This window comes from Schistocerca americana, chromosome 3, assembly GCF_021461395.2.
Source record: "Schistocerca americana isolate TAMUIC-IGC-003095 chromosome 3, iqSchAmer2.1, whole genome shotgun sequence".
NCBI classification, from domain to species: Eukaryota; Metazoa; Arthropoda; class Insecta; order Orthoptera; family Acrididae; genus Schistocerca; species Schistocerca americana.
Genome location: NC_060121.1, coordinates 854,457,736 through 854,474,847, shown reverse-complemented (window position 1 = coordinate 854,474,847; position 17,112 = coordinate 854,457,736).

The following is a 17,112-nucleotide window of genomic DNA, read 5'->3' as shown; positions in this document are numbered from 1 at the left end:
CGATACTGGAAAGCAAGTCTAGTGTCCACTATAGCCAAGTGCATGAGCTCCAGGTCACAGCCAGAAATAATACTGTACAGTTTATACCTACTAGCGTGACCGTATGTGCCTACGTATTAGAAGAAATGAGAGCTACGATATTTAAAATATCAGAATCGTCACATGAGGTCAAATGGACTGACTGCTAACCGTAAAACTGCAACAATGATACCACGAAGTGTTCTTCATAAAACACACATGATTTCATTACCATGACACCTTTTCCAAACAATTAAACATGTTGTTCAAAAGTAATCGAATAATCATCTAAAACAAAAGTCCAAGTTCGATCATTTCAGACAGTTGAGTCTGAAGTTGGTGTGATCGGATAGTTACTTTTATTACATCCTTGGTCGCAGTGGCTGTTCAGTTTGTACGACAATTTGATTCAATATTGTTCAGAGACGTGTTACATTGGTGCCGTTGGTAGGTTGGCATCGTGTAATAGGGATACTGGCGTCTCGTTTTCTTCTTCTGTTTATTGGCTCCAATACGTTTGCTGACGTTGTCCGTCTGCGAGTGGCAGCAGCAGCGTTTATCAGCCTGCATATTTTTTAGAAATGGCAGTCAGCTAAGTTATTTATGAAGCAGAATATTGTCAGATGAGTTTAAAAAGACTGATAGTTAACCATAAAAGACCAGCAATGAGAGCACGAAGTGATCTTTCATGAAACATGCTTGATTGCGCTGGTGTGGCCCCTTATATATACATCTGTAGGGGATGTAGGTGAAGATATTGTTATATGTAGTAGCTTAATATGTAACCGCATAAGTGTGTTGGTTGTTTTTTCTCTGCAGCAAACAGTCTTCCCCCAAACTTTATGACCTGATGTTTTCTGCACAATCGTAACTGCACCTCTAAGTGGACCACGCCTGTCAGTCTAGACTCACCGTTTTGAATCCATGCATCTATAATTCAGTACTTAACCACGGGGAAACAAACATTAATGGCTTGCTTGCGCCCAACCTAAAAACATAGGAGCTGCAGTAGCTATAGTTACTAGTCTGCAAATGACGTAAATATTGATATAATACTGTTCAGTACGTAGTCCTCAGTCACCAGAAGAAATATCTGCAGTTAAACGCATTACACCCTGTACATATTAGCAGTTTTCAAAAGTAGTCGAATAATCCACTGTAATTGCAGCCTGAGTTTGACCATCTCATGTAGTTGAGCCTGAGACGGGTTTGATTTTATTGTTACTTAAATTCTGTCCATCGTCAAAGTTTCTGTTCAGTTTGCCCAATAGTTTGACTCAATACAATCCATAGATATATTAAAAGGGGTAGTTTTGCTCCTTTGTGAGACATTTACTCAGTTTTTCCAGCCGAAGGGTGCATCATCAGTTACTTCTATGTTAATAGCCACCACTTCACCAGGGTGTAACGCGTTCACGGGCGCGTTGGCACTTTCATAATACCCCTAATCACGGACAGTCTTCAAATATTTTGTTGCTGGCCTCACGTGAGCGCACTGGCTGGCCGACACTTGGTAACTAGGCAACCAGTGCGCGCACGCGGCCTTACAGAGAGCCTTCTGAATACGCGGAACGCCAACACGCGAACCCGAGATTTGCGGGTGTGGCGTGGCTGGTTGGCGCTAGTATCTAGTTCGCTGGCTGGCGAAGCCTAATTATCGCGCAGTTTAACAAGCGTAGATTACGGGTTACTGGTGTGCGTCATTCTCGTCCTTGGCGCCAACACCGATGTCAGAGCATCTACTGGCGTTCCCCCGTATGTGGTTAGGGAGAGTCTTTTATTTTCGACAGCATTTCGTACACGTGCAGACAAATCGCAGCCTCTAAAAATGGTTAAACAATTAACCATGCGAAGCTTTCTGGCAGATTAAAACTGTAATTAGGATCGGAAATCGAAGCCGATACCTTACATTTCGCTGGCAATGCTCTTACCGATTGAGCTACCCGGGAACAACTCACGACACCCACCTTCACAGCTTCGCTCACACCAGTACCTCTCTCGAACCTTCCAAATTCAACGCAAACTCTCCCGCGAACTTTGAGGGCTATTACTCCTAGGAGAAAAGATGTTATGGAGAAATGGCTTAGCTACATTCTGGGTGATTGTTTACGGAATGACCTGTCACTCTGCAGTGGAGTGTGTGCTGTTTTGATCACGTTTTCGATATTTTAGCTCCTTACTTTCCGTGCTCCCTAAGAGAAATTGGAGAGAAACCCCGCCTTATGCAAGACACCGTTCGGTTAGTTCTGCTTCACCCAAATATCTTTCAGCACTTTCTGTGTTGTCTTCGGTGATCTCTCTCTCTCTTTTTTTTTTATAGTTACTGGCCATCTAAAGACCACGTCAAGCTAAGTACTCATTTCTCGTTTCTTACCTCTTATTGAAAAATTCTTTCAGTGGCTTTTACTGAAAACCTTTAAATTTCTTGACTTCTAGTCTGGATTTGTCTCTGTTAAGTAACGTCTCCTGTTCAATCTGCCATTAGTCCAAGTCCACTTATGTCTTGCCTCCCACTCATTTTATTTTCTGTTGTTGGTTATTATCTTCCTCAAAATTTGTTACTAAATGTGTCGCATTCGTTATATGAATTTTTGGCTTAAAGTTAGTTACATATAAAAAGGAACGATACCTAGGAGTTACATTTTTTCCATTAGTTTATGTATACACTTAATGACACATGTCACAGAGTTGAGGCAATGTATGTTGTACACTTAAGGCTTTGGAACATAAATTGACTCTTCTGTATCCAGACAAATAGTCAACCAACAACAATGACCAATTCTGTGGGTTGTTGAATCGCACGCCTGCCAGTTAGGCGTCCTCGAGGAACGAATAGAACAGTTCTGCATGATAACAGCAATAACACGGGCCTGCAGTTGCTGTGTTATTGAGGACCAAACACAACAGCCCAGGACAACAAGAGCATTGGGTTCTTGTCAGAGGAAACATTGACAGCCGCCGCTGCGACCAGATAGCGTTTTCATCGCCAGTAGAAGGCGCGACAGTCTACAGCAGTACTTGCGTCCACCAGGTCACGTGGCAGCAAATTAGCTGTGCGGTATTCCTCCGCCGCTGCAGTATTTGTGCTGACGCACGCCCAAAGCAAGGCAGTTCGGTCTTCGTCATCAGTCAGTCGCAGTCCCAGCAGTTCGGTCCCAGCCACTGGGCGAGCGCAGCCGCCAATCTTGCATCACTTCGCTCGCCCAAAACAGCCAGCCGGCTTACTACGAGCCTTCGCCTCAACAAACGTGGTCTCTGACGGCTCCAGTTTCAGACGAGTTCCCCGTCTTTGTATGTGCCATCCTCTTGAGCAGCCAGCCGCTCAACCATGGGCCTTCACCTTATCGACCTTGACATATGAGACTCTGGCATTTGGACTTGGTATCAATTTAGGATAGACTTTATTACTGTGAATGCCAGACAGCAGTCGAGCTTGTGGTATGCGCGCACATAGACATTCGACTACAACTTGCAATGAAACGGTCGAAATTAGTTGTAGGTTCTTGCGTGGAATGATCTTCTTCGATTACAGACATTCGGCTGATAGTTGGGTGACAGACCATAGGGGAAATTCAGTCAGAATATGTAAATGAAATATCAGTGTGCGAAGTGTGTAAACAACCTCCAAAATGGTGCAACCTGGGTGACGCTCCGTTCATACAAAGTGGCAAAATGTCGAGGCAGCCGAAGCAGATGTGATCACCGTTGGAAGCACTTGTAGGACCACAAATCCGAATCCTGTAACTCAAAAATGAGGGCCTAAGTCAAGACAAAGGAGAACAACTGAGCAGAATTGCTAAAGAAACAAGGTTGACGTTATCACACTACAGGAAACACATGTATTAGACGAAGAGCAGTTCTCCCGATGTTGTTGTTGTTGTTGTTGTTGTATTTTTCAGACCAGAGACTGGTTTGATGCATCTCTCCATGCTACTCTATCCTGCGCAAGTCTCTTCATCTCCGAGTAACTACTGCAACCTACCTCCTTCTGAATCTGCTTAGTGTATTCATATCTTGGTCTCCCTCTATGATTTTTACCCTCCACGCTGCCCTGCAATACTAAATTGGTGATCCCCTGATGTCTCAGAAAGTGTCCTACCAACCAACTCCTTCTTCTAGTCAAGTTGTGTCACAAGTTCCTCTTCCCCCAATTCTATACAGTACCTCCTCATTAGTTACGTGATATACCCATCTAATCGTCCTCATTCTTCTGTAGCATCACATTTCGAAAACTTCTATTCTCCTCTTTCTAAACTATTTATCGTCCATGTTTCACTTCCGTAGATAGCTACAATCCAAGAAATACTTTCAAAAAAGACTTATTAACAGTTAAATCTATAATCCATGCAAATAAATTTCTGTTTTTCAGAAATGCTTTTCTTACCATTGCCAGTCTACATTTTATATCCCCTCTACTTCGACCATCATCAGTTAGTTTGCTGCTCAAATAGCAAAACTCATCTACTACTTTAAGTACTTCGTTTCCTAATCTAATTCTCTCAGCATCACGTTCCATTATCCTCGTTTTACTTTTGTTGATGTTCATCTTGTATCTTCCTTTCAAGACACTGTCCATTACGTTCAACTGCTCTACCAGATCCTTTGCTGTCTCTGGCAGAAGTACAAACCTCAAAGTTTTTATTTCTTCTCCATTGATTTTAGTTCCTACTCCACATTTTTGTTTTATTTCCTTTACTGCTTTTCAATATACAGATTGAATAACATCGGGTATAGGCTTCAACCCTGTCTCACTCCCTTCTCAATCACTGCTTCCCTTTCGTGCCCCTCGACTCTTATAACTGCCATTTGGTTTCTGCGTAAATTGTAAATAGCCTTTCGCTCCCTGTGTTTTACCCCTACCACCTTCAGAATTTGAAAGAGAGTATTCCAGTCAACATTGTCAAAAACTTTCCCTATGTCTACAAATGCTATGAACGTAGGTTTGCCTCCCCTCAACCTATCTTCTAAGATTAAGTCGCAGGGTCAGTATTGTCTCGAGTGTTACAGCATTTCTACGGAATCCAAACCGATCTTCTCCGAGGTCGGCTTCTACCAGTTTTTCAATTCGACTGTAAAGAATCTGTGTTAGTATTTTGCATCCCGGGTTCGATTCCCGGCGGGGTCAGGGATTTTCTCTGCCTCGAGATGGCTGGGTGTTGTGTGCTGTCCTTAGGTTAGTTAGGTTTAAGTAGTTCTAAGTTCTAGGGGACTTATGACCACAGCAGTTGAGTCCCATAGTGCTCAGAGCAATTTGAACCATTTTTTTTATTTTGCAACCGTGGTTTATCCAGATACTGGATATAAAACTGTTGGAAGCATAGCCTGTAATACTCATGGCTCCATAATGTACCTTCGCAACAATATTAAAGAATATGAGAAGATTGACATTAACAGTGATCACAACATAGAGTTTGTCTTCCCTGAATTATTACGACTAAGAGTATTGTCCATTTACAAAACACCTAGTATTGATTGGCCAAATCCATCACTGCCAGCTTTAAAGCACCACGCGATTTACATTGGAGGCTTGAGCTGCCATGACACCACCTGGATGTATGCCTCAAACTACAAAACGGCGAGATATTAGTGAAATGGATGAAACAAAACTGCTCTAACCTTGTCTGCGATGTTAAAGATCTAAAAACGTTCCGTTCAGCAAGATGACAAAGCTAAACAAACTCAGATCTCTGCGTAGTAACTACTGACAGCGAGAAGATGCCATTATCTAACTCGAGGGATGTCCTACCAGCATTCCGATTATAGACCAGTTACTATGAATAAAGGCGTACAAATACCTTTAATAAGAACAGCCTAGAAATTTCCATTAATATTTCCAAGGCATATTCATTTTAGGGTCCTAATTGTGCTGGTTCTCTATAAATGCAAATTAAGTTTTACAATGCGCTCGGGGACTTAGGGCTGTAGTAGTTTGAAATAAATCGCATCACTCACATAACAAAGGAACTGCTACAGTCGGCAGGAAGGGATACAGAAAGACGTTTTACCGTTTAGCATCGGAACGGTACGTCTGAGCTCACGAGTTTCTATTAGAACCGTGAACTACCCAGCTCCCTGCACACTTGGTGGCAGCGTGTGACAGAAATTTGCTTGGTGTTTCACAATGTTTTGACTGTTTCAGATTTGAATAACACACAAACTAATCGCGAAACAAGGTTGAACGTTTTACACAAGGTACAGCATTTATTCATTTAACTAATGAAAGTGCGCCTCGTTCCGTCATCAAAAACGATCAGGATCAATGTCTTTATCCTTGATTTTCTCTAGCATCTGGTAGGCGAATCTTTTTCTTTTTGGATAATCTCAGGGATCTAACTTTTGTGTCACAGCTTACTTACTTTACTTACTTTTCCGTGTCCAGATCAAATTTTATTTTTCCAATACTCAGCCACCGCTACCGCTTTGTCGTTGGCTTGTAGCAGGGCACTAAAACTGCAGGGCTCCGGCAGTAGTCGGCACATGAGCAGATGTGCCTCGTCTTGTACCTCTCCGCATCCGCAAAGAACGTCGTCATCGTTAGTCAGCAGTCCCCACTTGCACAGATTAGTTTTGTATCTGGGTACACCAGTCCTCAGCCTATTTAGTGTTCTCCACACTGTATAAGGAAGTTTGTTTCCAGGTGCCATTTGCTCTTTTGGTATTATCTGCAGTGCGGTTTGTTCGTTCTTCCATTTACGGACTCTATTATCTTCCTGTGAACCGTCAAGGATCTTGGTTCTTGCAATAAAGCTATTTCTAGACTTAAGCCTCCGAGCCTGAGTGACGTGCCCATTCAGTGGGTGTCGAGAATCTGTTTCTTTCTTTGTTCCCTCAGCGTCTGCTGCCACCTGCCTTCTGATCTTGGAATGGGCAATTCCAGCAAGTAGGTACAAATTACCCGTTGGTGTGGGTCTGAGACAGCCTGTAACAATTCGCATTGTCTCATTTACACTTACATCAACCTGTTTAGCATGTGCAGATGCTTCCCATACTGGCGCTGCATAGTCTGCTGCAGAAACACACAGAGCAAGTGCTGATGTTCTCAGTACTGATGGTTGAGCTCCCCATTCATAGTTTGTCAGCCTGCGGATGGTGTTATTCCTGGAGCAGACTTTAGCCTTGGTGTTTTGGCAATGCTGCTTGAAGGAAAGCGTTCTGTCAAGTACAACCCCAAGGTATTTAGGTGTTGGGCAGTGCTTTAGCTTCTTACCTTGCCATGTAACGTCGAGCTCAACTCCAGCATCTCTATTGCGCAGATGGAAAGCACATACTTGGGTTTTGTCAGGGTTTGGCTTGAGGTGATTGGCGTCGTAGTATTGAGCCATTTCTTCAAGCGCTCTAGAGAGATTTCCAGATGTTGCATCAAAATTGGACCTCTGAACCACCACAGCTGTGTCATCAGCATATACGAACAGGCTTGCATCTTGAGGTAAAGGTTGGTCCTTAGTGTACACATTATAAAGGATGGGAGAAAGTACACATCCTTGGTAAGCTATGCTTCTGTAGTTTCCATCTACTGTTCTTACCATTTAGGGAGACATAAAATCTTCGGTTCTGCAGAAGACTACCAATAACCATCGTCAACCTACAGTCTCCTGTGAGGTGATATAATTTGCGCGATAGCTTTCTGTGGTTTACCGTGCCGTATGCAGCAGTAAGATCTATGAAAGCTGCTCCAGTTATTAATTTTTTTTCAAACCCATCTTCTATATGTTGCGTCAATTAAGTATTTGCCCACAACAAGATCTTCCTGGTCTGAAACCGGCTTGTTCCTTTATGAGTTTTCCATCTGTAGTTTCTGCCACCCGATTGAGAATCATCCGCTCCAGGATCTTATAAAGATGGCATAGAAGTGACACTGGTCTGTAACTTTTGGGGTCCTTTATCTCCTTGCCAAGCTTTAGTAAAGCCACCACTCTCGCCTGCCGCCATAGTTTTGGAATATTCAGCTCTTTAATACCGGTGTTCATCATTTGTAGTAACCAGTTTCGAGCTTTGGCCCCAAACTGTTCTATCTGCTCTGTTCTAAGGTCATCAGTTCCAGCGGCCTTATTCAGTTTCATACTCTGAATGGCGTCTTCCAGTTCGGTTGCTGTGAATGAAGCATTGAGGAGTCCGTAATCTTTTTGTTCTTTGGGTATAACTCTTTCTCTTTCTCTTTTCCCTTTGGTTTTCCCATTCTTCAGAAGTTGGTTAGCAATCTGATTTGCTGTTACCCCCTTGTTCTTCTGCTGGTGGTAAGTTGGGTCCCCACTTAAGTTTTTCAGTAATTTCCATGCACGTCTGCTATTTTGTTTCATGTCAAGATTCTCGACTAGTTTGCACCACCGTGATCTCTTATCCTCAGCAATAGCCTGCAGTAGTTCCTCCCCAGCCTCCATCGTATCTTCTTTGAAGGGGTCCTGAGTGAACAGCTTTTGGTACCTGTCAAGTAAGACCTTGCTGCTGCCGGTCAGACCCTTGGGATGTTTTTCCTTGAGATCCCTTTCACAAGATCGATAAATCTACCATACTCATCTGGTCGAGGAGGGATTTTCTCAATCTCTTCGCCCAACTGCTCTTTAAATTTTACCAGTCTGCCTTTTTGAAATTAAACCGTCTTCGGAAAGGCACCTCCTCTGGTTTAACCATGGCATTCACAACACAAATGACGGGTCTGTGTTGTGTACTACGGATAGGTTCTTCAACAAGCTTCATGCACTGTGCTGCCAACTTCCTACTCACAAAGATGTTGTCAGGATTATATCCCCTTCTCCATCTTCTGCTGTTGAACGATGCTGGCTGTTTTGGGTCGTGAATGAGTTGCAGGTCGTTAGTGTCAGCCCAAGATTCAAGCTGTACACCATTCTCATCAGTCTCATTATATCCCCATGCTTCACCATGGCAGTTGAAATCGCCCATGACAAAATTAATATGGTCATATGTAAAATTGTTTGGTTCATGGAAAACAAAGTCCACATCTGGTGGTTTGTACACAGACGTCACAGAGAACTTCTGGGCGCGAATGGTAAGTACTTCAATGTTATTTAGTTCTGTCATTGTGGCTGATGTTACGTTGAGCCCGGGTCTGATGAAAATCGCACTCCCATACTTGTCGTGAGGTCTTTCAATGGCCAAATCCATTCCTGCTGTTTTAGGTCTGTGGCTGGTGGCTCCCCGGTGTGTTTCCTGCACCAACAATACGTCGCATTTATGATTATAGCACATGTCTGCTAATAAAACACTCTTATGACTAGAGAATCCCTCAATATTTATCGAGATCGTCACAAGGGGTGGTCTTGATAAAGGCCGTTGCATCTTGATGTTAATTTGGTTTTGGACTTTAACTTGTAGAGATTATAATGCAGATCACACTGGATTATGCTATGAATGGACGCCGGCGAAATGTTCCGCGTTTGGGAACGTTTTCGTAAAGAACTGCGAGGGCTTGCCTGTAAACTGCTACTCATCCATTCGAAGTTCTCGGGAATTCGAATGGTTTTCCGAGAGCCGGTTGACTCTCGACTCGATGCAGTGGCAGTTACACGGACATTTCTTTCCCAATTCAGTATTCTTCCGCGAGCAGGATATTGCGACTGAATCTTGAAATGGTTACAAAAGGCACGTTGCACGCAAACGGCAAATTCGCCGTAACGAAACTAGCGCTTGTGATGCCATGAATAATAACGAGATATAATTTTTTTCCTTTATGTTACTATCTTGTACTTTATAGAAAAAAATGTTCAAATGTGTGTTAAATCTTATGAGACGTCACTGCTAAGGTCATCAGTCCCTAAGCTTACAAACTACTTAACCTAAATTATCCTAAGGACAAACACACACACCCATGCTCGAGGGAGGACTCGAACCTCCGCCGGGACCAGCCGCACAGTCCATGACTGCAGCGCCAAAGACCGCTCGGCTAATCCAGCGCGGCGTACTTTATGGATATATTTCTGATGACGTAGGATATTTTTCATTTGGTTGTATAGTGTAGAACATCAAGTGCGACCATGTTTACTTTGCTGTTTTCTATACGTGTTCCTTATGTAAAGAATCAGACAGTCGCGGATGGTGCGTGAGCGTGGCGTACGAAATGGTTCATATGGCTCTGAGCACTATGGGACTTAACATCTGAGGTCATCAGTCCCCTAGACTTAGAACTACTTAAACCTAACTAACCTGAGGACAGCACACACAATCATGCCCGTGGCAGGATTCGCAGCAGCGCTGTTCCGGACTGAAGCGCCTAGAGCCGTTCGGCCACAGCGGCCGTGGCGGTACGGAAGCAAGTATTGTGTGTAGTAACGGTGTGCGTTTAACGCTATATTAATACCGGGATTTCGTGTGTTAGACACGGTTTGAAATTTGTCTTTTTGGTGGACATTCTAAACGGACGTTGTATTACGCGAACGCTGTTGTTTTTGCAGAATGATGCTTGTGGTAGAGACAATGCATTCGTAAACACACAGTATTGTCGTAGGTTTAGAATTGAACTGCATTACATAAGCTGTGAATTTAATATTGCTCATATTTCTTGACAACTAAATATGACGTATGCTAAATCACTAATCGCCAATGTGGAAGCTAACTGCGTTGCTACGTAAGCGACTGTTTTCGTGGGAACATTGCTATCGTGAACCATGAATATTAAGAGCAGATGGACTGTCTAACTTCGCAATTGGCAGGCTATAGCAAATGAAATGTTAACTTAACCACGATGTATAGACTGTGCCAAACTATCGAGTGTCAAAGTTGCAGTTGCACTAATACTGCATAAACAGTTACTTTGTTCCGGCGTACGTCAGATGGATTCTACGCAACTTATTAGTCTACCTGCAGCCGAAACAGGATGTAAGGAAAGAGGATATATTAATGCCAAGGACGACTGGATGAACTTACAGGATTCGCATCAGCAACATCAAACTGCTTCTAACGCGTCCCCGCATCACGCCGACCCGGAACAAATAAGATTTAAACTATCCTCCTCTTCGAGAAACTCACAATTGTAAACAATTTAATTTGTTTTTGCTTTATAGTAGACCATTTCTTAATGTTTCTCTCCGTAAATAAAAGTAGTATATTGTACAGACTGGTCATCTTCAGTGATTGTGACCCCACCAACAGTAGTTAATGCCATCAGTTATTGGTTTTTGATTTTCAGTGTATTTGTACTAGTCGTTGTATGTGTCTTTTGGAGGGGTGTGCTTCGACGTGTATATACAGTCGCTTAGGCAGGAGAATTTATTTGTTTCACTGTGAAATGTGGCCAGACGTGTAAGCTGAGGTATCCACCATTAAAGTTATTTACACCCACCAATTACGAAGAAGTAGCTTATTCGCCATTGGTTCGAGTTAACGTATTAGAGGGAATTTTGAATCTGACAGCTGTCAAAGCACGCGATCTTTGTTTACATGCCGCTTAATGTCATATTTCCATTCATTCATGTTTAGATGAAAATTTATCTGGGTTTAACTGTTACTGGTAAGCAAAATTACAGTATACTGTGCAATTATTTATCAAATTAGCTTCAGAGTGTTTTACTGTTTCCCATTATCAAAGGATTTTATTAGCAGAATTTTAGCAGGGTTGGGAAACTTCTTATATAGAGGTTTGCTTTTGAAGTTTCCGGAAGTAAAATGCGTTGTTGGGGTTTATGGATTATTAATTTACTTCATGCAGTTTTTCTTTAAACAGCTTCTGATTACAAATTCACGGTCATAGTAGGTCCCCAGGAACGGTTTTCTTCACACACTCCACGGTGAACGCACTATATTGCTTCGACCAGTACGACAATGATTACTCACCTGTGTATGGGACGAAATTTGACACATTGTGCACTACTAATAGACGGCAGCACCGTAGCTGTAACTTGATTTTAGCGAGAATTATTCAGATCTGAAATCGTGAAAAGATTGTGAAACACATCCGTAGAAAAACTCTCTTTTTCTCAAGACTTTGACGTCACGGGACTACTCCTCCCCAGGTGTCTGGTAATAGAGAGTGCTCGGACTCGACAGGGCTTATTTTTGAAAAGCAACTCGTGAGCTGGGCATGGCAGGTGGGTCCCACACGACACGCTGGCGAGCGTGGGGGGTCTCCGTGACGGGAGCCAGCGCCCGCTCTCCTGGAAAGCGTGGAATGAATTATCGTTTCAAGTTTCCTGCTTACTTCGGAAAAGAGCGATGAAGTAAGGGGGCGAAAAAAGAGTGAGCTGAGAGGGAGGAGGCGTAGATCGTTCCAGTTTTAATGCCGTGAGCACTCACAAGGCGAGGCAAGGCAGGGGGCACTCACCGGCGCCGGCAATTAGGCGTTTTTCTGCTGGGTTCGGTCCCGTTTACGCGGCAGCGGGTCAGCGCACCTGCTCTTCCTCCCCCTCTCCCCCCCACCCTCCCCCACCTCTCCCGCGCCGCCCATCCTCCGGCCTCCGAGCCGGTGGCCGCTCATTTCACCGAATCACGACTGCTGACCCACATCCCGCGCGGAACTGCACAGTCAGAGAGTGCAAGGTGCACGGCGCAAGGTGCGCGCGCAGAGCACCCGCCGCCACAGACCGCGCCGTTCGCGCCGCCACGGTCGCGCGGCCGGCTCCTCTGCGAACAACACCGCAGGATCTAGATGAGCCGCTCTCCGTGTGATAACATAGGCCCCCTTTCCGTATGAGTTATGGCGGCGCGATGACTCGCCGGATTTTCGGTACGACCAACAGGTGCCGGGTGCAGTGTCGCTGAAAGGTGCGCGCGGGCGTTCCGTCCGCAGCTGCCATTGTTCCTGACAAATGGCTCGCCGACGATTACTTCCGGCCAACCGACATCTTCTTCTTCCTCTTCTTCTTCTGCGGCGGGATCGATTTCTTGCCACTTCCTATTTTTTCCCCGTTCGTTCGTACGTGCTTGTCATTCTCCTGTCGATCAGCTCCAGGTAATCCGTTTTCGACAGTTTTGCTATTGCCTCGGCGAATCGCGTTTGCAGGAACAAATAAAAACTCTGGCTTTCTCAGACTCTTCGGCATCCTTTTCTCAGTTTTGAATTTCAGATTACGTGCAGTTTCTGCTGTTTCCTTCATTATATAGTCTTCTGTTAGCTCCATCTTTACGAGATCACCGAGGACCTAATTTTTCACAGCGACAAAATGTCAGACTCCACTTTGTTATCTGTTAGGTCTATGGCATGCAGAACAGTTCTTCATTATACGAAGCGTGTGACAAGGTTATTCATGAATAGATGTAAGGTACTTAGCGATTGGAAAAAAGCGCAGGTCGTTCCAGTTGTCAAGAAGACTTGTAGGAGAGATGCACATAACTATAGACCTTTATCTTTGACTTCAATCTGTTGTAGAATTATACAACATGTTTTATCCTCGTATATTACGACGCTTTTGGAGATCAAAATCTCCTATGTGGAAATAAAAAATTGATTCTGCAAACAGAGATCTGCGAAACCCTGCGCGCTCTCTTCGTCCATGAATCCATAGCGCTGCAGACATCGGCTCTCAGGTTGATGCCGTGTTCCTCGACTTCAGGAAGACAATTGACACCGTCCAGCACTGCCGTTTAGTGAAAAAAAAAATACGAGCTTACCGAGCATCGGACCAGCTTCGCCACTGGACTGAAGACATCCTTGCGTCCGCCTCACTAGCTGAGTGGTAAACGCGGCGGATTGATAACCAAAGGGGCACCCAGGTTCGATTCCTGAGCGGCTCGCAGATTTTTGCAGCTCACGGACTGGACGCTGTGTTGTTGTCACGTTCGTGTCGTCATAATTGACACTGAATTGTTGAGATGCCTATAAGGGCACGCTCCGAAAGCCAATAAATTGAAGGAAAGAACCTTCCTTGCAGATACAACTCAACACGTCGTTGTTAAACGAATAAAATCGACAGATATAAAGGTAATTTCGGAAGTACACGAAGAGTGTGACAAGACTGTTCCTGTTTATAATGAATATAAATTATCTAGCATAAAGCGTCGGGAGCTCTTTTTTCGCAGATGATGCAGTTGTCTGTAAGAAAGTAGCAATCGTAGAGGCCTATCGTTTTGCGGAATGACCTACACAGAATTGACGAATGGAACAGGTTCTGGCAGCTAACCATGAACACGCCTAAGAAAAGAAATCCACTTTTCTACGACTACACCACTGATGACGGATTGCTGTAAACAGTATCTGCCATAAAATGTGTAGTATCCAGAGCGTCCGTAAATGGAATGATAACATAAAACAAAAAGCAGGGAAAGCAGATGCTACACTGAGAGTCATAGGAAGAATTATAAGGTAATATAGCTCATTCACGAAGGGAGTATGTTACAAGGTACTTGTTCGACCTGTTCTTGAGTGTTGTTCATCAGTTGAAATGGTTCAAATGGCTCTAAGCACTATGGGACTTAACATCTGAGGTCCCCTAGACCCAGAACTACGTAAACCTGCCATAGGCAGGATTCGAACCTGAGACCGTAGCAGCCGCGTGGTTCCTGACTGAAGCGCCTAGAACCGCTCGGCTACAGCGGTCGGCAGTTTATCATTCTTGGACACTTACCTGGTAGGGATAATAGAAGAGACACAGAAGATGCAACAAAGAGCGGCGTGTTTCGTTGCGGGATCGTTTAGCCGGCGCGAGAGCGTTACAGAGGTGCCCAACAAACACTGGTGGCAGACGATACAAGAAATGCGTTGTGGATCACGGACAGGTTTACTATTGAAATTTCAAAACAGCACTTTCCGGAAAAAATCGGACAACACATTACTTCCTCCAACATAAATCTTGCGAAATGACCATGACGAGAAAATTCGAGATAATACAAAGAATTACCGACAACAAATCTTCCCACGCGCCATTCGCAGATGGGACAGGGAAACAGGAGGGGGGGGGGGAAATCAATTAGTGTCATCTGGCACATACTGTGTGGTGGCTGGAGCAGTACTGAAGTACATGTAGCTGTAGAAGATCTCGGGGATTCAGGACGCGACTTTACGAAAACTACAAGACATTCAGAAACTATACTCGTGTCGATGGGTAGAACATATCTTCAAATTTTTAACACACATGACACGTGTTCAGAATGATGATCACCATTCGCGATGTGCGTGAAACGTCAATACATATTTGCGAAGTTTGTTTGTATATAATGACAGTAGTCGGTTTTCGAAATATGTTCATTGGGTTGCCTGCCCTCAGGCGGGAACTAACACCTGCCCCCTACAGCGGCGCTCTGGAGCTAAGTCACGGCGCGTATTACAAATCACAACATGGAGAGTTACTCTATCCATTGATGTGCGACTTTTCTGTATGCAGTTTCGGTGCAGTGGTCTTCTGAAACCATGAGGTACTTGTGAGTAACCGAATACATCATATACATTCTTCAAGCATTTCTATAGTGGTGCTTTGGCTGCGGTACTGGACTAACATTTGTGAGGAGGAGCGGGGCTCAAATCCCAAGTGGATGAGGATCCACCCATGCAGATTTAGAGTTTTGGTGTTTCTCACAGTCGCCTTTGAATGGTTTCTATTGAAGAGGTCACAGCTGAGCTCTTTATTCATTTTTCCAATCCAAGTTTGTGCTTTGCCTCCAACGACGTCGTCGCTGATGTTACAACACAACGGCATCGCGGGATCACCAAAAGCTATTGAACTGAATGTTTATTCAGAGTCGGTTAGTTTCCATCAAGCTCTCTTAAAATTTAAGGAACAATGGTGCTTTCATGTCGCTTGTTAAGTGGTCGTCACTGACTTACTGCACACGTAATGGTCAGATATTGCGTAGAGTAAGTTTTGTTGTGATGATATACAGCGTCTATCGGAAATATTTTCATAGGCTTTTCCTCACATCAAAAGATAACGAAAAAGCACATAGAAACACACTACGTTTCTGAATCTTTAATGAACAAATATCATACAAAAATCTCAAGTTAGAAACTCATAACAAAGATCTGAAATGCGCTCTACTTGTTTCTTTACAAACATACCTTTTGAGAGTGGGTGAAAATGTCACTGTACAGATCCAAATGTGGTCTGGAATGGTAGGTGACTGCGTGGTAGGTCCATACGTATAGGCAGCACGTCTTACAATCCTCTATATCCTTGCCATTGGGTGTAGGGGCCACCATATCCCACGTCTGCTTCTCCTCACTACAGACAAAAGGCCACATAGATTATTGCCGGTACAAGAACACTGCCAATAGGCGCTCAAAGAATGGAAGAATGACGCTGGTTTTGTTTCAAGCAAATAGGAGGTTACAATCACGAGGTGATGCATCCAGCTTGTCAACAGATCCCAATTCACGCAGATACTAGAGGAATTCTTGGGTGAAATATATGTACACGGGATGAAATAAGACTTCATTGTCATAGACATTCACAGTTGCCCCGATAGCCACGTTAGTTTGCCTGGAACACCACGCGAACGCTCTACATGTTCTGCAAGAAAGTGTATCATCCCGTCGTTCCCGAACTTTGTGGATATGGTTAGATGTGGCTTCTTGAAGTTCATAATAATAATAAAAAACATCGTCGGAACAGCCCTTGAAGGTGCAACGGTACCGACCGGCCGCCGTGTCATCATCAGCCCTTAGGCATCACCGGTTGCGGCTACGGAGAGGCATGTGGTCAGCACACCGCTCTTCCGGTCATTGTCAGTTTTCATAACCGCTGCCGCTACATCTCCATCCGGTAGCTCCTCAATTGGCCTCACAAGAGCTGAGTGTACCCCGCTTGCTAAGCGCACTCGGCAGACCTGTAAGTGCTAGATTAGCCCGACAGCACTTAACTTCGACAATCTGACAGAAACGGTGTGACTACTGCGGCAAGTTCATTGAGGCCACCTGAATTAAGTCCTATTGAGTATATTTGGAAAGTCTTTGAGCGAGCTGTAGGCGGCTTTGACTCAACTCCCCTCAATTTCCGTAAGTTTCAGGCGGTGATCGAACAGTCATGGATCACGATAGCTCCAGAAATTTTCCCAGTGTTCAAGTAGCCTATGACACGTACGATCGCCACTTGCTTCAAAGCTATAGTGTGTGATACATGCTAGTATGCAATTTTCTTATTCATGTGTATGTAACGGTACATTAAAATTCATTACATTTTGTTTGTATGCATCTCAGACTCTGATTTACGCCTCTGT